The 26,301-nt window shown below is 39.3% G+C and overlaps 1 protein-coding gene across 1 annotated transcript in view; it reads left to right on the top strand.

Annotated features, from left to right (window-relative positions):
* The window catches only part of LUZP1 (leucine zipper protein 1), an 84,594-nt gene that overhangs the window by 23,167 nt on the left and 35,126 nt on the right, over positions 1-26,301 (top strand). The window lies entirely within an intron of this gene.

A 26,301-nucleotide genomic window follows, 5' to 3' on the forward strand; every position in this document is an offset into this window, starting at 1 on the left:
GTTCCATAAATGTTCTTTGTAGCTTTTCCTCCTCTTCAGAATTCACTTTAAGGATTTCTTGATATATTGGGTTATCATGTCCCTTTTAATCTAGAGCAGGGATTGGCAAACTTTAATAAAGGATCAGATAGTAAATATTTTTGGCTATGTGGGGTCTACCTCTTGCAAGAAACAAGAAGTCATAGATAATATGTAAATGAATGGGCATGGCTGTACTCCAATAAAACTAGTTTGAAGACCGCTGATTTAGAACAGCTCCACTTTAAGTTTTTGTGTATCATTAATAATACTTTTTCTTTTGAAGAGTCCAGACCAATTATAATGTCCCATAAATTGGATTTGTTTGATTGTTTTCTTAAGCTTAGATACAGGATAAACATTTTTATTAAGAAATATTGCATAGATGATGCTGTGTCATATGGGGAGGCACATAATATTAGTCTGTCCCATTATTGTTGATGGTAAGATTGATCTCCTTGTTGTAAAAGCACCTACTGTCCTTTGTAAGTAATTTGTAGGGTGACTTTTAGACAATGTAAATATCCTGTTCTCCTACCAAATGGTTTTAGCATTTAGCATTCTGCTTGCCTGAATCAGTTATACTTTGGTGGTTGTGATTATAGTTCTTGACATCTGCTTTAATAATAACAGTAATAAAAGCCAAATTGCATTTTCAAAATACTCGTGAACTTAGAAAGTTCTATTCATATATATTGTCACTGCAATTCTGTAGTTTAGTTTCCCATCATACTCTCTCTCTCTGGGAGGGTGAGGCTGGAAGATTGGGCCTACATGTGTTATCCTGACAGCTGGTTTCTAGAAGCAGGGTTCCAAAATATGGTGTCTTTGTCTTCTGAGCCCAGAGCTGCTTAGGAATAAAGGACGTAGCCTAGTCTAGACTGGAAGTGGTCTTTGCTTTGGGTAGTTTTTCTTGTTCCTTACCTCTGTATGTTGATATTTCTTGTGTTTCGGTGGTTCAATTTGTGGACCTTATAATACTCTCAGGATCTGTTTTTTGTCTAACTAAATGTTAAAGCTTATATTGCATTCCAACCAAGTAGTTACAGCTTAGAGAAATGCATATTAATTTTTTAAGAGAAACATTTTCCTCCACTAACTTCTTATGAAAAATTTCAAACTTACAGAAAAAAGCTAATACAGAAGTCTAATAAATACTTGTTCCTTTCACCAGGATTAAATAATTGTTAACTGTTTGCCTTATACTCTGTAGCTATAAATATCTATATATCTATATCCATTTTTTCTTAACGATTTGATAAACTGCAGCTGTGTAACCCCTAGAATAAAGACACTACTACATAACCACCATATCATCAAACGTCAACAAATTATTTTTCTAATATATAATATTGGTCCATTTTCATTGTCTCCAGATTTCTCAAGAATATCTCTTATAGTTTTTTTTTTGAGAAATAGTCTCTTGAAGGACAATGATAGATGAGAGATTGACATATAGGGTGGGGCAAAAGTAGGTTTACAGTTGTGAGGATGTGAAACAGTTTGTTCATGTATTATTTATTAATTATTGTATTATTTTCCTTATGAACAACTGTAAACCTACTTTTGTTCCACCCTGTATAAGTGAACAGTGAAGTGCTCTGTGTGGTCTCTGTATGGTTGCCCTGCAGGTAGCTGCATCTGGTTGCATTTTGTAAGTCAATAAAATGAGGTCATCTGACTGCAGGGCTTCTTTAGTTTTTGATCAAGTGTTGGACTTCTCAGAATATCAATGATGAAATGATAAATTGAAAAATAATAAATTAGAATGACACCTAGCCTAGTACCTGGCTCATAATAGGTACTTACAGAATATTTTTTATTTAATTAAAAATTTAACTGGAAGGGTGTGCCAGAAAAGACTATAATTGAGCATTTATTTATTTATGTTTTTATTGATTTTTTTAGAGAGAGGAAGAGAGAGAGATAGAAATGTTGATGTGAGAGAGAAACATCGATTGGCTGTCTCCTGCACGCCCCCTACTGGGGATTGAGCCTGCAACCCAGGTATGTGTCCTGACCAGGAATCCAGCTGGGGCCTCTGAGTCCATGGGGCGATGCTCAATCCACTGAGCCACACTGGCTGGGCTATAGTTGAGCATTATTGAGTGATACTAGTGCAGTTAGTCTGTTACATGCTGTGGGAGATGAAGTAGAAAACAATATTCATACTCTTGAGAAGAACTATATATAGTATTAGCTGAGAGGAAACAAACTTTTTTTTTTTGTTTATATATATATTTGTAATGTTTTTACTGATTTTTTTTTTAGAGAGAGAAGAAGGGAGAGATAGAAACATCAATGTGAGAGAGAAAGACTGAATGGTTGCCTCCTGCCTGCCCCCTGGTGGAGATTGAGCCTGAATCCCGGGCATGTGCCCTGACTGGGAATTGAACCAAACCACTCTGTCCATGAGATGACACTCAATCCACTGAGCCACACCGGCCAGGCGTGGTTAATATTTATTCGCTGTCTTCTGAACGCCAGGTAGTGTTCTAGGTACTGGGGTATAGTGATGAACAAGACTGACAAAATTCTTGCCTTCATGAAGCTTACATACTTGTTGGGAGAGACAAGCAGTAAAAATATCAACAATAATTTAGATAGAGATAGAGGAAAATAAAACAATTTAATACAGTAGGGATTAATGAGAAGAGAGTGCAGCTTTAGCTAGGACTGTCAGGGAAGGCATTTCTGAGAAAGTGAAATTTGAATTGTGACTTGAATAAAGAGGAGGGAGCAGCCATGGGAAGATCTGGGGGAAGGCAGAGGAAGCTACAACTGAGATCCTAAGTTGTGATTAGCTGGCCTAGGTGAAGACCCATAGAAACCAGTGTGAATGGAGCAGAGAGTGAGAAGGATCAGAGAGAGTGGTAGAAGAATATGATAGGAGATGAAATAGGAGAGGAAATCAATGACCAGATTGTGTAGGGTTTTTATTTCTTTTAAGTGATAGGAAACCATTGAGAAATGCAAATTATACTCCTTAAAAATAACTGAAGGATTCACGTAATTAATGAGGGCTTGCTTTTAACTATTACTTGGTATGTCCTGAGGATACTCCCCTCTCCACACTTTTGTTTTTTTTTCTTAAACAGATCTTTGAATAATTGTTACATTCATAACATTATACTGGTGGGAATACAAAGAAATAATAAATCTATACTATACCTTCAAGGTGGTTTGCATTGTAGCTGGAGTAATATGAAATAAATGAAAAAATATGTCTAAGAATAATGCATCTGTCATAGTAGTATATACTTAGATGCTAAATGGTGTAGTAGGTGCTCAAGAAGGGAAGAGTTAAAGAGCAGTGGGTATAGAGTTCCACTGAAGAGAAGATGGCATTGAACTGTTTTTTGAATAGATTTGATGAGGTGAAGGTCATTCTAGTAAGGCACAATGTCGGGGCAAAGGTGTAACATGAAGGAGTTTGTGCTCAGGAAATAATGAGTACATTAGTCTGTCCAGAAAAAGAAAAAGAGAATGGCCAGTGTGCTGGGGCCTTGAGTGACAGACTAAGGAATTTAGACTTTAGTATGTAGTTGTAGTGGGTACTTCTCATAAATCTTATTTGTGTGTCGGTCACTTGTATTTGAAATCTGTATATTTAACTAATAGTTATTATCCACTGTGTGCACTTGTATTCTTTGAAATTCTAACAGCTTTGATCACTTGCAGATGTAAAATTGAACTGTAATTCTGGCAAATGGTTTGTATATAGATACAGAAACAGATGCAGAAAAGGAATGAACCAGGAAAAAAAAATTATTTTAAATGATTTTATTTCCTTAGGAAGTTTGATGGGGTGGGATTTGTGTATTTAGTAGATGCTGAGTAGTTGGGGGATTTGTTGTTTAGAAATGGATTGGGGAAAATGTTGAAACTATAAGAAAGAAGGCTATACTGATGTTAAAATGTGTTACAAGATTCCAAATCTCATTGTTATCTTTATAATGCTGGTCTTACAGGTTGAGTCTTATATAAGGCTTTTATTCTGTCATCAGCGTTTAAATTACACTAATAATTATCTTTGTATAACACTTTATAGTTTATGAAGTGTTTTTAAGGGCATTTTTACAGTTGAATTTTGGGGTACCGTTGTTAGGTGGGGAGGCAAGAGCATTTATCACTATTTTATAGCTTAAACTTGAACTCAGATTTTACTTCATGTCTACCTCTTACTGTACTAAACAACATTGCTTTTATGATTTCACTTGCTTTATATCCAGATTTCCATAGTAATACATTATTTTGATAGATTCCATTTTGGAATAAACCAGTATTTTTTTTTTAAACTGAAAAGGCTATATTTTCCAATATTTTTTATTATTTAAAGGGAGTTGAATGAACTTGATTTTTTTTGTTATTTAAAACTAAAGTTGGACTGAAGAATTTGATCTTAGACAGATTTTTTATTTTTATCCTCACCCGAGGACATTTTTCCATTTTTGTCCAGATAGAGTGGGAGGGAGGGAGGAAGGGAAGGAGAGAGAGAGAGAGAGAGAGAGAGAGAGACATCGACATGAAAGGGACACATTGAGCGGCCACCTCCCGCATCACCCCAACTGAGGCTGGCAACGAATTGCAACCGAGTTACTTGTCCTTAGCAGGAACCGAACCCCGGTCTCTGGACTGCGGGCCGACACTCTAACTTCTGAGCCAGACCAGCCAGGGCTTAAACAGATTCTTGAGTTTGAACTAAAATAACCTATTTAACTCTCTAGGAATAAGCAAACATTAACCAGATGTCTTTGTGGTAGGTGTAGCACAGGGAATGGGAGATGGGGGGAGCCTTAGGAATGAAAGTGTTACAATGGAAAAAGCAAGAATTTAAACTCAAGTAGAGCTGAATTTGAATCCCAGACTGCTACTTATTGCTTACAAATTTCTTTACTTCTTGGAGCTTCAAATTCCTCATCTATAAAATGGAGATAATAATACCTATCTTATAAGGAAGGACTATTTTGAGGATTAGGATGATATGTACAAAGCATGCTGCTTTATAAGAAATTATTTTGCATAAACGAATAAGTAGACAAATGTGTGTGGTAAGAGTTAACTGAGTCTTGACAGAAAGTGCTTGGCTGACCTGCTACAGAATGGAGTGAAGTGATAATGGCTGCCAACATACTATGCTCTGCTTTTGTTGAAACGTGCAGCTCTCACACTGGTGTTTGCCAACATTGTATTTGACTCCTCATATTGTAGAAGCCAAGTCATTCCTATAAAGTACATATAAGTCATTTGGAAACATCTATAGGATGAACCTTTAAACCTCTGTTGCAGTTTAGTTAGGGGGATGGAAATTTCAGGTTACTACAGAGTAGTGAAAGTCAGGTGGTGGGGTGCCTCTCTGGGTTGGCACCTAGATTCAGTTTCCTGAATGATGTAACCATTGAAAGGAAGAATTGCCACCCAGGGTGAGATGTTTGATGATAGTATGGCAGGTGAACTGTATAGGATAGGATAAAAGACCAAGAACTTATTTTGTTTTCTGAAGTAGTGCTTTATTCATCTGTAAACATTTATTGAACACCTACTACATGCTAGGTACTGTTCTGGGTGCTAGGAATACAGTGGTAGTAATGGGAAAGCCTCTTGTCTAATATAGTAGAGCTTACGTTCTAGTGAGGGAGTATGTAAATATAAAATACAATGACTCTCAGGTAATGCTAAGTACAATGGGAGAATAAAACAGAAGAAGCAAGTAGCAAATTAGAGAAAGGATGTTTGTTTGTATTTTATATATTTCATATAGCTTTTTAAATGGATTTTTTTGTTTGTTTTAGAGATAGAGAGAGGAAGAGAGAAGGAGAGAGAGTTTAGAGAAACATTGATATGAGAGTGAAATAGCAATTGGCTGGCAACCTTTCGTTGCACAGAATGATGCCCAACTAACTGAGCCACACTGGCCAGGGCTGAGGGTTGTAGTGGTTATTTTTATCTTTTTTTTTTTTTTTAATCCTCACCTGAGGATATTTTTCTATTTATCTTCAGATAGAGTGGGAGGGTGGGAGAGAGAGAGAAACATTGATGTGAGAGGGACACATCGACTGGTTGCCTCCCGCATGACCCTGACCAGGCAGGGGAAGAACCACAACTGAGGTACATGCCCTTGACCAGAACTGAACATGGGGGAAAATAGGTCTGCGGGCTGACCCTCTAACCACTGAGCCAAACCAGCCAGGTCAGTGGCAGTTACTTTTAGATAGGGTTTCACTTAGGGATGATAGGGAAAACTTCTTTGAGAAGTAACAAATGAGCAGAGTCCAGAATAAAGCCAGTGTGTGGCCCTCTAAGAAAAGGAGCCCAAGCTGTGTATTTTAAGTTGCTTTAGAAAGTGGAAGGGAGGATTACCTTGTTAAATGATTGAAATTAGCCTGTATTAATTCTCATGTGTCTACTGTAGGGACAGAGTGGGTTTGGTACAGTTGAAAATCAGCCTGCTACCATCTTTGGAACATATACTGTAGGCTACATCACTCCAGAAAATTTACATTTAGGTATCCAGGAGACCTAACAATTTTTTCCCCCCTCACAGTATTTTTTAAAAGTTATGTATAGTCCTTGGACTATCTCTATCAGAATTTAAAGGTAAATCTATGGGTTCCACAATAGATCCAATAAATTAGAATATTTGAGGATGGTACCCAGCAATCTGCAATTTTAACAAGTTATTCCATATTCATACTGAGATTTGAAAATTACTGTTTCAAATCTTGTTGATAGAAATCATCTTTATTCCAGGCTTAGTGGGTGGGCAGGCAAGTACCTGCTTATTTAAGATTCATTACTTTTCATAATTTACATTGGAGCTTGCATTTCCTTTTGCTTGATTGAATTCTTGGCTTTAACCTTTGATATACTGTAGCCTCCATATTAAGATGTGTTGATAAATAAGCAGAAAATGAAACTTGTCCTCTTTGCTTAAATTATTTTGAATTTTCACCATCATCCCTATCCCCGAGAAGGAGCAGCCTCTGAAAGGAAAATGCAGAATTGGCTGTAAAACTGATATGCTTTAGAACAAAGCTTGTTTACATTCAGTAGTTTTTTTTTGTTTGTTTTCTGTTAGTTGAAAATTATAGTAATTGTACTTAAGGTTTTTTATTTTTTCATAGGTCTTTAAATCTCTGCTATTCAAAATGCTGAATGAAAGAAAAAACAGAATAAAGATATTGAGAAGGTATTTAATATACTTAGTAGCAGGCAATCAATAATATTAATTTGATTCAAGGGAGGGGATGGAAACAATCAGCAATGGCAAATTGAAATCATCTGTAGATGGTCAAACCATTTCCCTAAAGGTGTTACACCAACATTCTCGTAGGCGGGCACATTGTTGAAGAAAGTATACAGTATTTTCCCCCATGTTAGTTTTAGTGGTACCACTGATAGTCGTCAAGTTGTGGGAAAACTAGTAGCCAGGAAGCCTTTCTGCCAGGACCCACCTCCAAGCCAGTGGCCAAGCTTAAGAATTTTGTGTCCTGCCTTTTGGGTACTGTTAGGGCTACTGTCTTCCTTTCTTGGAAAGAGGTTGAGCCTTTTATAACTGGAAAAGGCCCTATAATGAATGAAAGTCAATACTTTTCATTTTACTGTTAAAGAAACCAAGATTCAGAGAATTGAAATTTTCTTCAAGTCCTTGATACTACAATATGAAGTCTGGTAATGTGGTTTCCTTTGATGAGGTCATACAATTGAGTAATTTAAAAAAAAGATTTTTTTCTTTATTGATTTTAGAGAGAGAGGAAGGGAGAGGGAGAGAGACATAGAAACATCCATGAGAGAGAACATCGATTGGTCGCCTCCTGCACACACCCCACTGGGGATCTGGTCCACAACCTGGGCATGTGCCCTGACTGGGAATTGAACAGGCAACCTCTTGGTGAATGGGTCAGTGCTCAAGCACTGAGCCATACCAGCCAGGCCAATCGAGTGATCTTTAAAAAAATGTGTCCCTTTTGCAGTGGTCGGTGTGGCTTAGTTGGTTAGGCACATGCCTAGGTTGTGGGCTTGATCCCTGGAAGGGGGCATGCAGGAGGCAGCTTATTGATGGTCTGCTCTCATATCAGTGTTTTTCTTTCTCTTTCCCTTTCCCTTCCTCTCTCTCTCTCTTAAAAAGAAAAATGTGCCCTGGCCGGTTTTGCTCAGCGGTTAGAGCGTTGGCCTGCGGTCCAGAGAGACCCGGGTTTGGTTCCCGCTAAGGGCACGTACCTCGGTTGCAGTTTGTCCCCGGCCCTGGTTGGTCGTGCGGGTGGCAGCCACTCGATGTGTCCCTTTCACGTCGATGTTTCTCTCTCTCTCTCTCCCCCCCCCTCTCCCTCCCACTCTATCTGAACAAAAAATGGAAAAATGTCCTCAGGTGAGGATTAAAAAAAAATATGCGTGTGTCTATATATAAATATATGTATTTAAATCAATGCGTGTGTGTGTGTGTGTATTTTTTCCCCCCAAACCCTCACCTGAGGATATTTTTCCATTGATTTTTTTTTTTTTTTTTTTAAGATAGAGTGGGAGGGAGGAAGGGAGAGAGGAAAGAGAGAGAAACATTGATTTGAGAGACACACATTGATTGGTTGCCTCTTGGGGTTGGGGATTGAAGATCGAACCTGCAACCCAGGTACGTGCCCTTGACTGAATGGGGCTCACGACTCTTTGGTCTGTGGGCTGATGCTGTAACTGCTGAGCCAAACTGGCCAGGTCTCAGTAAAAATATATTTTGAGCTCTGGCTGGTTTGGCTTAGCGGTTACAGCATTGGCCCACAGACCGGAGAGTCCTGGGTTCAGTTACCACTAAGGGCACATAACTCAGTTGCAGTTTGTCCCTGGCCCCGGATAGAGTCATGTGGTGGCAACCACTCAATGTGTCTCTCTCACGTCAATGTTTCTCTCTCTTTCTCCTTCCTTCTCTCCCACTCTATCTGAAGATAAATGCAAAAATGTCCTCAGGTAAGGATTTAAAAAAAAATGTTTTTAGAAAAACGTGCCCCTTTCAGCCCTGACTGTGTAGCTCAATTGGTTAGAACATCATGCCAATATGCCAAGGTTCGATCACTGATCAGGGCACATACAAGAATCAATCAACAAATGCAAAATAAGTGGAACACCAAATCAATGTTTCTCTCCCTTCCTCTCTCTAAAATTAGTAAATTAAAAAGAAACAAGATTGCTTTAAAAAAAGAAGAAACCTTTCTCCCAAAGGTTGTTATCTTTTCCGTTCAAAGGTTTCTGTTCCACCCTGACTATTCTATCCTGTTGGTTGTTTTTGAATTTGCTTTTCCAGTGATTGGGAGGTCCTATTAGGGTATGAGTGGCAATTTATATCTTGCTTTTAGTAAAACTTACATATCATTTAAGAGAAAAACTCTTAAGCCCAGCTGGTTTGGCTCTGTGGATTGAGCATCATCCCATGGACTGAGGAGGTCCTGGTTTGTACTGTACCTACCATGCCAGGGTTTTGGGCTTGATCTCCTGTAGGAGACATGCATGAGGCCCCTGATTGATGTATCTCTTTCAAATTGATGTTTCTTTCTATCTCTCCCTTTCTTTCTCTCTAAAATCAATAAAGAAAAAAAAACATTAAAAAAAAGAGAGAGAGAGAAAAACTCTTGAAATTAAGGCATATGGAAGGGACAGTAACTGGCCCTGAGTCACACTGCAGAGCAGCAGAGGAGGTGAGTTCACAGGAGTTGGTTTCTTTGCTTGGCACCTACCATATATAGGGTGGGGCAAAAGTAGGTTTACAGTTGTTCGTATGGGAAATAATACAATACCTAATAAATAACAATACAATAATAAACTTTTGCATACCCACAACTATACACCTACTTTTGTTTCACCCTGTATTTACTTTCTTTTTCCTGCCTTTCCTAAGCCACTTCACTCCTGTAAACTTAGTCTTATGAGAAGAATACTGTGGCATAAGAAGCTTGAGTTGGGAGTTTGGATTCTTGGTCTTAGGTACAACTTTGCTTCAAGCCTCCATTTCCTCCCTTTGGGCCTTATATCCTCCATCTTCACAATGCAAGGCTGGACTAGATAATATTCGATGACCAGGGATCTCTGATAACTGATGTCATGAATCCTGGAATGGCTTGCAGCTTGCAGTTTACTCTGACACAAAGAATAGAGTCTACATTGGAACTTTTACCACAAGGCACTTTGGGTGGTCTCAGGCTAATTTCCCCCCCCAGGAGACATGTTTGTGAGAGTGTGGGTTGTATAAATAAACCAGGGTTTTGTTTTGTCTTAAAGACATAGTAAAAGGTTAAAAAAATAAGTTACCGAAGTCTTGAAAGTTGTGGGAAGTACATTAATGTGTATCTCAAGTAACTGTTCTAGAATGTTTTGTTAGATTTTTATAAGGTAGCGATTTTCAACTGTTGTACTGCAAGAATTTTAAAAAATATACAATACCTATTTAGTCAGGAAATAGTCTATTTTCCTTAGATTGTCAAATAAGAAAAATGACAACAGCCAGTACAACAATAGCTGTCCAATATGAATGAATCAAAATTATACCTATTTTTCTGTCAGATCGGCAAAATATATATTTTTTGGTGTGCTGCAAAATTTTAGTAATTAGTTTATGTGAGCCATAAGATGAAAAAGTTTGAAAATTGCTGATAGAGGGTGGCACAGTATTGTGGTATTCTCCTGATGCTATTGCAAAGAACAAGGGGCTATAAGGAAGTTCAAAGTCCATAGTTAGTTTCCACTTTTGAAAAAGGAGTGCTTGCTTACCCCAGGGTGTGAGAGAAGGGAGAGCTATTGAGGATAAGATTTCTAGCTTCCTTGGAACTCCCACTTCCCCGTGGTATGGTTTGAGCCCCTTTTGGCTCTTTGTGACTAGAAAATCTGCATTGAGGCTCGACTTGTTTAATTTAGGGGAGTTTGTTTCCCTTGAAATTGTCACTTTAACTCTAGAATAGACTAATGATTGTTTTAGGGTACTCAGAGCTCCTTGATTATGAATCTGTCCCCTGAGCGGGCTTGATGGCTATATTGTAAGGTGATAAAGTACAGTCTGGCTCTGTCTGTACTGGAAACCATTCATCCGAATGCCCTATTCTTCTCTGTGGGTGGGGTTCTTTCCATTCCTGCCTGAATGAAAGCATTTAGCTGACTTCCTGATCATGCCCTGTCTTGTCCTTCATTTTTTCTTTGCCTTTCATTATTCTTTGCTGCAACTCAGCCCATCTTCCAGTTGTGTCTCTGTACAATCAAGGGCCACAAAGCTTTGTCTATGTTTGTTATTGGAAAGGAAACTTTATAAGCTGGAATTAGGAAAGGGGTTTAGGTTTCTTTGCTATATTCACAAGATTAGGGTGAGGAGTGGGGAAGCTGGGACGTGGGGAGACTTGGATCTAATAAAACACTCTAGATGAAGTATTTGCGGAAATGGAACTTTGGGTTGCTGACAGAACAAAAGTATTTGAGGAATGCTCTTGATTTGATAAATAGGTTATTTTTAGTTTGCAGAAAAAGTAGTTTCATCAGTTTAGTGGAATCTTGCAGTTGTGTTTGTAACCTAAACTAATCGGTTTAGGCTTGTGCCAGAAAAGTGTCAGGTAGCACGCTAATTTCCTCCTAACTTTTAGTACTGCTTGGTTTAACTCCTCCAGTCCTGTGGCTGGGCCTCAGGGCATTGGTTGGTAGTGTGGAGTAATTGGGGGAAAGGGGAGAGCTGCTGTTGCTTGAGATGTTCATGGAGGATACAGAACCTGTATGGTAGCCTTAGTGCATGCACTTGGGCTATAGATCTTTGCTGTAGGTGTAATGTGGTGCTTAATAGTGTTCCCTTTTGGAACACCAAGCATGACTTTGGGTGTAACTGCCTTAGAATTTGATAGGCTATTTTTCCAATTTACTTGGTACTCTTTATCCATCTCTTGGTTCTTGTTTTTTTTTACTCTACCTTGAGTGATTTTTATTGGATTTTAAGCTCTCAGGTTATCATTCATTCAGCATACCTTTATTGAGTGCCCACTCAAATGTGTGCCTGGCATCATGGTAGGTGCTGAGTGTCCTTTGGTGTTTGTTTTAGAGACTCTAGATTTTATATAGTATGTTAATTCTGTGGAAGAATGGCAACTTATTGATTACTTCAAGTATTCTTATTTTTAATTTTGGGTAGGGCAGTTTATATAAATTACTGGGTCAGTAAAACATGTTTAGTGGTCCATTCCAGTTTGGGTACTATATACTTATTTATGGGAGATAGACCTTCCTAAGATGTGAACTTTGCAGTGGTGTGGGGAAAATGATAGTACAAAGTATTGAAGAAAAAATAAAAACAAGTACAAACTAAGTCAGCTGTGTATAACTAACTACCTGAGTGCTACGTGGTCAGTAAGTTTTACAGCTCCCTGCTGGAGCAAGTTTTGCTTTTACAGTATTTCTTTAGCTTTACATAACAGAGCTGTTAGCCAGCAGCTTTTGAATGTGGCTGTTTGTAGTTTTGGGATTTTTTTTTCTCCGTGCCCTGGTCTTATTTTTTGGTTAAATAATGTGTATAACTGATTCTCATGGGAACAAGGAAAACTTAAGAGGTAGTCAGCTCAATAAAGTAAAACAGCTAGTGACTTTTGGAGAGGCCAGGGTCGTGGGGGTGGTGATGTTCCTGTTTCTCTTCCTGGGCACTGAAGAAAGAGGCTACAAATGAAAGTCCTCCTGGGGCCAGAACCAGGTGGAGGGCAGCAATGGGGGGAAAATGGGAAATATTTGTAATACTCTCAACAATAAAGATAAATTTAAAAAAATAAACAAAAATAAAAGTCCTCCTTTAGTTGCTTTCAGTATGCCTTAGGTCAGCAGATTATTTAAAATACAAGCCTCAGTTTCTTTACATATAAAATGGTTTGGTAATACCTCCTCATAGAGTTGTGAGGATTAATTGAGATTATGGTAATGAAAGCACTTTGTACTATGAAATGATGTATAAGCACTAGATATTATTAGGCAGTATATTATTTAGGGAGGAAGAGGCATAGACTTTTGAAGCCTCTGGTAGGATATTTCTAAGGAGCCTTTTTGATGATTCTGGGTATCCTAGAATCTGGACTTCCTTCAGTTGGTGTTAATAAGGAAAATAATATTATTCATTGTTATTTGAAAGAAGGGGTACATGTGGGAGATGAATTATTCTTTCTGATAAATCTATATAAGTATATCTATACTTTAAAAATATATTTTTAATTGATTTTTAGAGAGGAAGGGAGAGGGGGAAAGAGAGAAACATCAGTGAGAGAGAAACATCGACCAGCTGCCTCCTGGACACAGGGATCGAGCCCTCAATCCAGGCATGTGCCCTGACTGGGAATCAGCCAGTGACCTCTTGGTACATGGGTCGACATTCAACCACTGAACCACACTGACTAGGCAGTATATCTGTACTTATAAGAACATAAATAAGGCACTCCTCATCATTTTCAGATATTTAGCCATTGAGCATTTACTGAACTGTTACTATGGGCCATGTTCAGTGCATATGCTTGGATTCACAGCTGAATCCAAGCCTAATCCTGGTCTTTTAAGAGCTCAAGGTTTGTGGAGGGAGATAAACAAGTCGATAATTATAATTCAGAACTGTAAGTGCTATGCTAGAGGTAAACCTAGGGTCTTTCAAAAGGGCCTGTTCATACTTGATTCCTCTCAGCTTCCTCTCCACACTTTGTTTACATACTGAGAGATCTTGTTTACAAGCTGTGAGGCCTAGAGAAGTGAAGCAGTTTGCCTAACATGACCGTAGCTAGTCAGTAGTAAAGCTAGAATTGAAATCCGAGTTGTCATACTGCTCACTGTCTCTTAGTTCCATCAGTACCAACCTTGACTTTTCCTCCCTGGCCCTAAATCCTTATTCTTTTCAGAGGTGCCTCCCTCCCTGCTCCACCATCTTTTCAAGTTTCTGTTCTTATTACCTTGTCTCAAAGTTACTATTGCAATAGAATAGAAGTAGAAAGACCTGGGAGTCTTATGTTTGAGCTTATTAAGGTAGAAGAATGGTTCTTAACAATGGCTGCACATTAGAATGGCTTTTAGTGCTTTTATAGAGTACTGATACCTAAGATTCTGATTTTTTTCTTCCATATTTGTTTATACGTTATTGAGATATATCTTACAGTATAATACATAAATTTTTTAGAAATGAATTTTTACATATACAGTCATGTGAAGACTACTCACATCAAGATATACATGAGGTCAAGATATAGAACATTTTCAGAATTCCAGGATGCTCCCTCATGCTTATTCCTCATTGATACTGGCTGTTCAAGTAACCACTTATTCTGCCTTCTATCTCCATTAATTAGTTCATCTGTTCTTGAGTTGCATGTAAATAGAATCAAATAGCATGCACTCTTTTGGGTCTGGAGTTTTTATTTAACATTTACCTGGATTTCATCCATGTTGTGTGTAGTAGTATGTAACATTTCATTGTTTGGAAGTAGCACAATTATTTATTCACTGTTTATGGATAATTGGGACAGTTATAGCTCTATGACAAAGCTGCCATGAACATTCTTAGTCTTGTCTATGTCTTTTGGTGGACATATACAAGAGTGGAATTGCTGGGTCATATGTCCAGCTTTGGGTAGATACTGACAAATAGTTTTGTGGTTGTACTAGGTGTCAGCATTAAAAGTTTTTTATTATGGCCCTGGCCGGTTTGGCTCCGCGGTTAGAGCATTGGCCTGCGGTCTGGAGAGACCCGGGTTCGGTTCTCGCTAAGGGCACGTATCTCGGTTGCAGTTTGTCCCCGGCCCTGGTTGGGTGGCAACCACTCGATGTGTCTCTCTCACGTTGATGTTTCTCTCTCTCTCTCTCTCTCTTTCTCTCACTCTCTCCCCCTTCCACTCTATCTGAACAAAATATCGAAAAATGTCCTCGGGTGAGGATAAAAAATAAATAAATAAATAAATAAATAAAAGTTTTTTATTATGAAAATTTCAAACCGTCACAAAACAAAGAAGGCTAATACAGTGAACCTACATATATCTAGATTCAGTAATTTTCAAGATTGTGCTACATTTGCTTCATTCCTTTTTTCCCTTGTTTGTTGAAGAATTTTAAAGCAAATCCAAGATAGTCATTTTTACCCCTACACACTTCTGTATGCATATTTAAATTGGACATTTTCTCACATAACTAAATGCCATTATCAAATTTGATGAAATTAACAAATCTTTTTTTTTTTTTTATCCTCACCTGAGGATATTTTTCTATTTCTCTTCAGATAGAGAGGGAGGGAGAGAGAGAGAAACATCGATATGAGAGAGACACATCAATTGGTTGCCTCCCACATAACCCCAACCAGGGCCAGCGATGAACTGCAACCGAGGTACATGCCCTTGGCCGGAATCCAACCCATGGCTCATTGGTCCTCAGACCAATGCTCTATTGCTGAGCCAAACTGGCCAGGATAACAAAATCTTTAATAGTCTAATTCCTAGGTCATAATAAAATTTCCCGATTGTCTAAAAAATGTCTGCAGTTAGAATACGGATCCATCCAGAGTCCACAGGGTAAGAGCAGTTTCTCTTCCCCTGCTCCCCCTTTTTAATATCATTGACTTGTTATAAAAATCGAGTCAGTTGTCTGATAGTAGTAATATTTTTGAAAGCTCCCTAGATTTTTCTATTAATTAACCAGAGTTGAAAACTCTCAGATAGAGTGTATCTTAAGACTATTCTTAAAGGGAAGGTGAAAGGTAGGTAATAGAATATAAATAATTTGTGGGTGATAGAAGCTATCATCTGAGGACTTTACTCAGTAAAACTTATATGCCTAAACTGGTCAAAGGTAGGCCTCTGTGTGTAGATATAATATAACAATAGTCATGTTTTTAGTGTACACAGGGCTTTCACATACGTTATTTCATTTGATTTTTACAGTCTTATAGTCAGGACATATTGTCATTTCTACTTCCCAAATGAGGAAACTTTGCAGAATTAAAGCAATTTTACAAGGGTCACAGAACCAGTAAATCAGAGAGACAAGACTGGGACTCAGGATTCTATTGTCCTTTGTACTGCCCAGTATGTGTGTGAGTGTGAGTACTGTTTTGTTTTCAGTACAGAAGACATTGACTTGAGACTTGTTGTTCAGCATGACTTACTAAAAGAATGAGATAAAGAGACACAGCCATAGCTACAGGATGGAACTCAGATGAAGGCAGACATAGGGAACCTGGCAGGGAGCCTGACCATTTTTTCTGACTCCAGTATCCTCCCTGCCTTTTCAGATTTTGCTTGGTTACACCTCTGGTCCCACCCACCCACTTCTCTTAGTATTTCTTAAAAAAAAAAAATTTTTTTTGTTGTTAATCCTCACCGAGGATATTTTTCCATTGATTTTTAGATAGGGAGGGAGGGCAGGAGGGGGGGAGAGAGAGATGGAGATCTATGTGAGAGAGGCACATCGATTGGTTGCCTCCCACACAATCCCAACCAATATCCAGGATTGAACCTGCAACCCAGATATGTGCCCTTGACCGGGAATTGAACCCTCAGCCCTTCCATCTGCAGGTCGACACTCTAACAGTTGATTCAAACAGGCCATGGCTCTTAGTTTTGTTTTTTTTTTAAATTTTTTTGCCTTGATTTTTAGAGAGAAAGGAAGGGAGAGGAAGAGAGAGAGAGAGAAGCATTGATGAGAGAACCTCGATTGGCCGCCTCCTGCATGCCCTCTCACATTGGGCCCACAATCTGAGCATGTGCCCCCGACTGGGAATTGAATTAGCGACCTCTTGGTGCATGGGTTGATGCTCAACCATTTAGCCACACTGGCTGGGCTCTTAGTATTTCTTTAAAATAATTTCTGCTGGAACTGGGCAAGTTAATTTCGCAAGGTTTCTTTCTCAAGGGAAAGTGAAATGAAATAAAAATTTGCAAGGGCTCAGTTGGTGTAGCTCAGTGGTTGAGTGTCGACCCATGCACCAAGAGGTCACTGGTTTGATTCTGGGTTGGAGCACATGCCCAGGTTGTGGGCCCAATCCCCAGTGTGGAGCATGAGAAGGCGGCCAGTCGATGTTCTCTCTTATTGATGTTTCTATCTCTTTCTCCCTCTACCTTCATCTCTCTAAAAATCAACAGAGGAAAAAAAAAGCAAGGAATATAAGGCTTAATCAAAATGATGATGATAAGAAAACTGAACATGTATAGAATATATTTTATGCCAGGCCTTATGTACTTAGGCACTTATTGAATATTTTCATATAACCCTTCTATCAGCCCCATGAAGATATTAAAGTTTTTGTATACACTTGAAGAAACTGAGATTGTGATGTCTAAGCTATTATAGTGAGGACCCAGATTCCGTAGCTTCTGAGACCATGTGTGCTCTTTTCATTATAATATGTCGTCTGGGCAGTAGTCAGGGAAGAGAGGGAGTGTGGAATAGAGACAAAGGGAAATTCTCTATAGAGGCCATGAGATGGAAAGAAACTTCTTACTAGGAGTAGAAATAACAATGACTCCTTCAAAATGGGCTTTGAAATTAAAATGGCAGCAGAAAACCTTTATAACTCAGGTCTTCTAGTAGATACAGCTCTGTATTTATTCTGTTTGTGACAGCACCAAGGGAAAGTATATAGAAGGGCATTTTTATCTTCCACTGTCATAAGGGAGATGTCTGTATAAACACACAAGACTTCTAGATCAATACTGTGGGCATTTACAAATCAGTCCAAGGGAAGTGGTCATCTAAGCTGGATGTGAGGATAAAAGGTTTTGGAAACTTTGGATGACTTGAGATTACTAGGAATTATAGCTCGTACATGTTGCAGTTCTAGGATGGTACCCCCATTAAACAGACAGAACTTTTCTACAAAGCTGTCTGTATTAATTGTTTCATTCCACTTACTCGGTTAGCTCCAGATTGGCTTCTGCCCTTATCATTTCACTGTAACACCTTACAGTAAGGTCACTGATGTCCTCCGTGAAGCTGAATTCAACAGACATTTTTAGTCTTTAATTTTCTCAGTGAAGCTGACACTTTTGACCACTCCTTCCTTTTAGAAACTCTCTTCTCTTAGCTCCAGTGACATAACAGTGTCCTATTCTTCCTCCAATTTTTCTGTTGTTTTTACAGGCTCATCCTCCCTTCTATAGCTATTAAATGTTCTACTGTTCAGGCCCTTCTCTCTTCTCATAGTTGGTACTCTCTCTGGGTGATCTCATCCACCTCACTGGCTTTAGTAACCACACCTCTGTTCATGTGACTCATAGATTTATGTCTCCATCCCAGATCATTCCCCTGTGCTACAGACCCATCTTTTGTCAGCCAGGCACTGTTCTAGGTACTGGGGATATAGTGATAAACTAGATAGAAAATGGGAGTAGGTGTAGGGAGGAGGAGACAAGCAATAAACAAATAGACAAAATACCAGACAGGGTTAAGTGCTAATAAGGTGAGCATGTTATGTTAGGGGTGGTATGTTAGAGGTTGAGAGGTACTTTATATTGGCTGGTCAAGTGTTTACAGAGGTGGTAAAATGTAAACTTACCCTTCAATGGCAAAAAGGAGCCAGGTGTACAAAGTGATTGACCAGTGCAAAGGTCCTAAGGCAAGAATGAACACAGTGTGTACAAGAAACAGGAAGTAAGGAGAGGACCTGGTAGGGGATTAGGGCAGAGAGGTGGTTAGGGGTCAGATCATGTAGGGCTTTGGAGGCTATGACGAGGACTTTATTTTATTTTATTTTTTTATCCTCACCCGAGGACATTTTTCGATATTTTGCTCAGATAGAGTGGGAGGGGGAGAGAGAGAGAGAGAAACATCGACGTGAAAGGGAAACATCGAGTGGCTGCCACCCACAAGACCCAACCAGGGCTGGGGACAAACTGCAAACGAGGCATGTACCCTTAGCAGGAACTGAACCCAGGTCTCTCCAGACCGCAGGCCAGCACTCTAACCGCTGAGCCAAACCGGCCAGGGCTATGATGAGGACTTTAGATTATTCTAAGGAAAGGGAAAGCTGTTAGAAGTATTTTTTTGTTTGTTTGTTTGTTTGATTTTTTATCCTCACCTGAGGACATTTTTCCATTTTTTTGTTCAGATAGAGTGGGAGGGAGAGAGAGGGAGAGAGAGAGAGAGAGAAACATCGATGTGAAAGGGACACATCGAGTGGCTGCCACCCGCTCGACCAACCAGGGCCGGGGACAAACTGCAACCGAGGTATATGCCCTTAGCGGGAACCGAACCCAGGTCTCTCTGGACCGCAGGCTGACTCTCTAACTGCTGAGCCAAACCGGCCAGGGCTGTTTTGTTGCTTTTAAGCAGGATAGAGTCTTGATCTGGTAAAAATTTTTTAAATCTAATTGGACTGTTTGGAGAGTGGTCTATAGAGGGACAGTTAGTGGTCTATATAGGGACAGGGAGGCTTAAGGAGGCTATTATAGTAGGTAGGGTGAGAGTTTAGTAGCTTGGTCTATGGTGATTAACAGAGAGCAGAGGGACAGATTCAAGAAAATTTGGAAGTAAAGTTGATAGCACTTGCTGATGGATTTCCATGTGGCTTGTGAGGGAAAGAAACATTCAAAATGATTCCCGACAATTGGCCTGGACAATTCGATGAATGGTGGTGCTGTGAACTGAGATAGGGGAAGATTTGAAGAAGAATGGGTTTGGGGAGAGGGTTGGAAGGTAAATACCATCGAGAATATGTGGGTATGTGATGTCAGTTAGACATCTGTGTAGAGATGTCAGATGGGCTGCTGGATATGCTTTTGGAGTTCAGGGTGATGAGTGCCGGAGATACAAATTTGGAAGTCATTGATATTAAAAGTCATTGGACTGGATGAGGTTACCTAAATATGGGGAGGGTACCAATAAGGAAAAGAGGTCCTAGGACTGGCCCTGGTCAAGCAGAGAAGGAGCCAGCATAGAAGACTAGGATGAGCCAGTGGAGTAGGAAGGAAATCAGGAAAGGGTGATGTCCTGGAACCAAAGAAGAAAGTGTTTTGATGGAGCAAGAGTAGTTATTTGTGTTAAATGCTATTTAGAGGTTAAAGAAGTGACCACAGACTTTGGCAACATTGAGACCTTTGACTGATGAGCAGTTTTAGTGGGACATTGAGAGTAGAAACCTAATTGTAGTGAACTGAAGGAATGAGAGGTAAAGAAATGAAGAGTATAGACAACTCTCTCTCTCTCTTTTTTATCCTCACTTGAGGACATTTTTACATATATCTTCAGATAGAGCAGGAGATAGAGAGGGAGGGAGGGAGAGAGAGAAACATTGACTGGCTGCCACCCACATGACCCCAACTGTGGCCGGGGAAAAACGTCAACCAAGGTACGTGCCCTTAGCGGAAACCGAACCCAGGACTATCCGGTCCGTGGGCTGACGCTCTAACTGCTCAGCCAAACTGGCCAGGGCTAGACAACTCTTTTTAAGAGGTATTGCTGTAAAGATAAGCAGATATGTAGAGGTGTTGGGGCTGAAGTAGCTAGGAGATGTGGGATCAAGAGATTAATTATTTCTGTTTTTTGTTTGTTTGTTTTTGAAAGATGGGCAATTCTAGAATCCTGATTCTCAAATGTGGCCTCTGGATCAATCAGGGAACCTGTTGGAAATACAGAATCTCAGGTCCCACCCCAAACCTACTGAATCAGAATCTGCATTTTAATGAGATCCCTAGCTGCTTCGTATGCACATTCAAGTTTGAGAAGCACTGTTCCAGAGGGTGGCTTCTCAAGCTATCTGTGATGCAGGACCAATTAATTTTCTCTTGATCTGTCTGGGACCACTATGTCTGATTTGTATGTAGCTAACTCCACCTGTGACTTACTGTGTGAGTTCGTCAACACTCTTACTGGTTTAGACCCTGTTTGAGAAGTTCACTGATCATCTGCTTGGATGTTGCAGCAGTGTCATCTTGCTACACAAATGTCTAAATGCTTACTCTCAATTTCTGTACTTCTAATGGTAACAGTTTGTGGTTTGTGGACCACACTTCAAGTAGCATGCTTGTATGCTGATGGGCATGAGTTAAAGAGAAAAAAATGAAGATGTAAGAGAGAGTGGGGATAATTGCATATGAAGGTAAGAGGGAATTGGATCCATATTAGATAGGAAAGGTTGTACTTTATATACCAACAAAGACTCTTTATTCTAACAGTAGGGAAAGATTGCTGATGTGCTGTTAGATTTGGAGTTAGGAAGATGATGGTATGAATGTTGCATCTTGGTGACAAGGTTATTAGCTGATAGGGGCTGGAAGTTTATTGAGAGAAAGATGTGAAAGTCATTTTGGAGAGTGGGAAAGTGAATCAACTAGGGGAAATGTAGCAGGATTGTTGGCAGCATCGAGGGACCTGTTTGAAATTTGTAGTGATAAATTTAAAATACCAGTTGAAGAAGAGCATTTGAAATCTTGTTCCCTGGCATATGTCATCAGTATGGCTCAAATAAACTTTTAAAAAACATTATTAATTTATTTTTATTACAAATGTTTCTCCTTTTCCCTCCATTGACACCCTCCTCCTCAAATAAACTCATATAAAAAAAGAAAAAAGCCAATCAATGTAGTTGTATTTTCTCTAGAGACATGATTTAGTTTATAACTTAGCTGTTTTGATATAGGCCTGGAGAGGTTGTTAGTTTGGTTTCCTGAGGATTGAAGTTTTACTAGTTGAATATGAAGAAGAGGTGGGGAGGGTAAGTGAATGAAAGGTTTTTGCATGGGACTGATTATGAGGAAAGTGAGAACATGAAGGGGAGGGCATGTAATTCCATTAAATTACTTCTTTTCTCTTATAACATGTGGATAAAAAACCTGTTGCACAGAGTTGTTACAAAGATTAATTCACATAAAGTGCCTAGAAGGGTGCCTGTGCCTGGTACATAGTATGTGCCCTCTGTGCACCCAGGATTGTTAGCTGTTATTTCCATCATCTTTCCTGGACCACAGAACTGGCCTCCTTGCTGATCTCTTGGCATCATTCTTACCTCCTTCCATGTATTGTCCATACTGAGGCCAAATTGATCTTTTTGAAATGTACACATTTTACCCTTATTTAACACTTAAATGACTTCCTATAGCTCTTTGGATAAAGACCCAATTTGTAGTTTGTAGTTCGGCTTTCAAGGGCCTGCATGGTGTGGCTCTCTCTATACCTCTTCTCATGCGGCTACTTGACCTTCCTTCTTTGGTCACACAGATATAGTTTAGTTCCTCAAGCTCACCATGCTTCCTCTTCTATTTAGAATGTTCTCACCACTAGTGGGAGCCTTCTTAGGTCTCCCCGAGTGAGTAAGTTTCTATTAATTGTATTTCATATATTTTATATTTAATAGTATGATCTTTCATCAATGTTTTTGTGTTACACTCTACAGCAAATGCCATGAAAACAGGTCTCCCTACTCACTGTTTTATCCCCATTGTTTAACCTCAGAGCTTGATGCACCGTAGGCAGTCAGTATTTAATGAATGAATGAACAAATGAACTTATCAGTTTTATGTTTGTGATGTTTGGGCTGTGGATCAGGAGTGGCTTTCTTGAGGGTAAGATCTGAGAATAATTCCTTAGAGAGGTGGTATAATGGAGAGGAGAAAGCAAAATTTGGGGCACAAATACCTAGGGGAGAATCCACTTGTCAGCTTCCACTTATCAGCTGTGTGATTTTGAGCCTTTTATTTCTTCCTTTTTTATAAAGTAGACAGTATTATTTACCTGATAGAGTTACTGTGAAGATTAAATTAGGTAATAAAAGCACTTTTGGTTCCTTTCTCCTAAGGGTAATTGCTGTTCAACTACATTTGCCATCACCTGCTTTTATCCTTATGGCCCCTTGATATTCTACTCATAGACTTCTAGAGGTTAAAGGGAGGCAGCATATTTTTTTTGATTCAGCCAGCTTTCTTAAAGCAGGTGAGTAACCCATAATTTTAGACATGTGGTTCTGTTGCTAAAGCCCACAAACATGGACCAATTGCAAGGAGGCCTAGTCTCAATTATAGACTACTTGTTAGAAAAAGAAACAGTAGAGCCAGGTGGCAGTCCTTGAGGGCCTGCTTTTAAATAGCTACCCTAATCTCAAGCTAGTCTTATCAGTTGTTTATTAATAGTGCTTCCAAAGTGCTTGAGAGTTCTTAAATCCTTTCCTTCCAATTCCAGTTTTGCTTATACTCTTGGTTCTTTGTTAGGTAAGGTTTCTTTAATAAGGTGAAGAAAAAAAAACCCTAAAGCTTAGAGATGGAATTACTGGATTCTACTCCTGTCTCTGTTTCTAGTTTTCTAAAAAGGTCATAAGTCTTGTCCAGCCTGTGTGGCTCAGTGGATTGAGTGTTGTTTCATGGATTGAGAGGTCCTGGTTTGATTCTTGGTCAGGGCACATGCCTGGGTTGTGGCTGGATCCCCAGTATGTAGAGGGTGTGCAGGAGGCAGCTGATATCCCCCCCCCCTTTCTCTCTCACTAAAAAGTCAATAAAAACATATTAAAATAAATAAATAAATAAATAAATGGGTTACAAGTCTTTTAGTCTGTTTGCTCATCTGTCATATGGGTTGGGGGAAGATAATATCTGCTTTTTGTTTTCTTTTAAATCCTCACCCGAGGATGCCCAGCCAGTGTGGCTCAGTGGTTGAGCGTCAACCCATGCAACAAGAGGTCGCTGGTTCAATTCCCAGTCAGGGCACATGCCCAGGTGGTGGGCCCAATCCCCAGTGGAGGGCGTGCAGGAGGCGGCCAGTCGATGTTCTCTCTCATTGATGTTTCTACCTCTCTCTCCCTCTCCCTTCCTCTCCCCGAAATCAATGAAGAAAAAAAAAATCCTCACCTGAGAACATTTTCATTGAGATTTAGCGAGAAGAGAAGGGGTGGGGGGAGAGAGAGAGAAACATTAATCGATTGGCTGCCTCCCACATACACCTTGACAGGAGTTGGGGGTTGAACCCACAACCTAGGCATGTGCTCTGACCAGGAAACAAACCCGAGACCCTTTGGTGTAGGAATGACACTCCCACTGACCAAAGCACACCAGCCAGGGTAAGAGCATCTGCCTTTTCATCCCAAGAGTTACATAGATAAAAAAGTTACCCTGGGAGAAATAGAAATAAAGTAAAAGACATTATTTTAGCAGTCCTTCATTATAAATAGGTATTGAAATGGCTATTAACACAATTTTTGGAATTAGTAAGACTATAAATTAATTACTAAATAATTATAATTAAGTGTAATTATTAATTATAAATTTATTATTTAAGAAACTTGAATAGTTGTATAACCCTGAAATATTATAATGAATCAAATGAATTGGCATGTCTCCATGTCTACCTTTTGAGACTGCCCATTATTTATGGTTTCTTTGAGGGCAGATGGAGATAGCATGGATAAAAATGTCATACATACTGTTTTTTAAATAATGATTTTTCAATTACAGTTGATGTACAGTATTATATTACATTTATGTAACTCAAAACTATCTGACACCATACATAATTATTACAATATTATTGACTATATTCCCTATGCTATAATTCACATCCCCATGACTGTTTTGTAACTACTGATTTGTACTTTTTCACCTATCCCCTCAACCCCCCTCCCCTCTGGCAACCATCAAAATGTTCTCTGTATCTATGAGTCTGCTTATAGTCTGCTTTTTTGTGTATTTTATTTTTTAAATATGTTTACTTTTAAATACATTTTTATTGATTTTTTTTAAAGAGAGAGTAAGGGAGAGAGAGATAGAAAGAAACATTGATGTGTGAGAGAAACATTGATGGATTGGCTGCCTCCTCCATGCCCCACACTGATGATCGAGCTACAAGGATAAAAGCAGGTAATGGCAAATGTAGTTGAACAGCAATTACCCTTAGGAGAAAGGAACCAAAAGTACTTTTATTACCTAATTAAATCTTCATAGTAACTCTATCAGGTTGAGCCCAAAACCCAGGCATGTGCCATGACCTGGAATCGAACTGGTGACTTCTTGGTGTATGGAACAATGCTCAACCAACTGAGCCGTACCAACCAGCCGTACCAACCAACTGAGCCGTACCAACCAGGGCTATTTTGTTTTTAGATTTCACATGTAAGTGAAATCATGTGGTAATTTGTCTTTCTGGGACTTATTTCACTCAGTGTAATACCCTCTAGGCTCAATCTTGTTGTTGCAGATGGCAAAATTTCATTCTTTTTTTATGGCTGAGTCATATTTCACTGTATATGTGCATTACTTCTTCTTTATCCATTCATCTGTCAGTGGACACTTAAGTTGCTTTCGTATCTTGGCTATTGTGAATAATGCTCCAATGAACATATGGATGCACATGTCTTTTAGATTTAGTGTTTTGGGTTCCTTTGGATAAATACCCAGAAGTGGAATTGCTAAGTCCTTGTCTCTCTCTCTTTTTCAAAAAGAATTTTTATTGATTTTTTTAGAGAGAGAAGAAGGGAGAGGGAGAGAGAGAAGCACTGATGTAAGAGTGAACATCGACCAGCTGTGTCCTGCACACCCCATACCCGATTGAGCTGGCAACCTTTTGGTGCAACCAACTGAGCCACACCAGCGAGGACCCTTCATTGTCTCCTGTTATGGCCTTTATTTTAAAGTCTCTTTTGTTTGGTAAAGTATTTTGTCTGCTACCCTAACTTTTATTTATTTATTTTCCATTTCTCTTTTCATGAAATATCTTTTTCCATCCCTTTACTTTGTTACTTTCAATCTGAAGTGAGTCTCTTATAGACAGCATTTGTAAGGGTCTTGTTTTATCCATTCAGCCACTTCTGTCTTTTTAAAATTTAATTTTTAGAGAGAGAGGAAGGGAGAAGGAGAGAGAAAAACATTGATATGAGAGCGAAACTTCTATTGGCTGCCTCCTGCATGCCCCCTACCTGGGATTGAGCCTTCAACTGGGCATGTGCCCTGACTGGGAATTGAACTGGAAACCTTTCAGTGCATGGGACAATGCCCAACCAACTGAACCACATAGGCCAGGGCCAGCCACCTCTTTCTTTTTTTCTTTTTTTGGTTGATCCTCACCCAAGGATATTTTTCCATTGATTTTTAGAGAGAGAGACAGAGAGAGAGAGAGAGAAAGAAAGAGAAAACATCTGTGTGAGAGAGACACATTGGTTGTCTTCCACAACTCCAACTGGTGCCGGGGATCAAGCCTACAACTCAGGTATATGCTCTTGACCAGGTATCGAACCCATGACCCTTTGGTTCTCGGGCCAGTGCTCTGACTGCTGAGTCATATCAGCCTGGGCTCACCTCTATTTTTTGATTGGATCATTTAATCTATTTGCATTTAAAGTAATTATTGATA

The sequence above is a fragment of the Molossus molossus genome, unplaced genomic scaffold, assembly GCF_014108415.1.
Source record: "Molossus molossus isolate mMolMol1 unplaced genomic scaffold, mMolMol1.p scaffold_m16_p_12, whole genome shotgun sequence".
Lineage (NCBI taxonomy): Eukaryota > Metazoa > Chordata > Mammalia > Chiroptera > Molossidae > Molossus > Molossus molossus.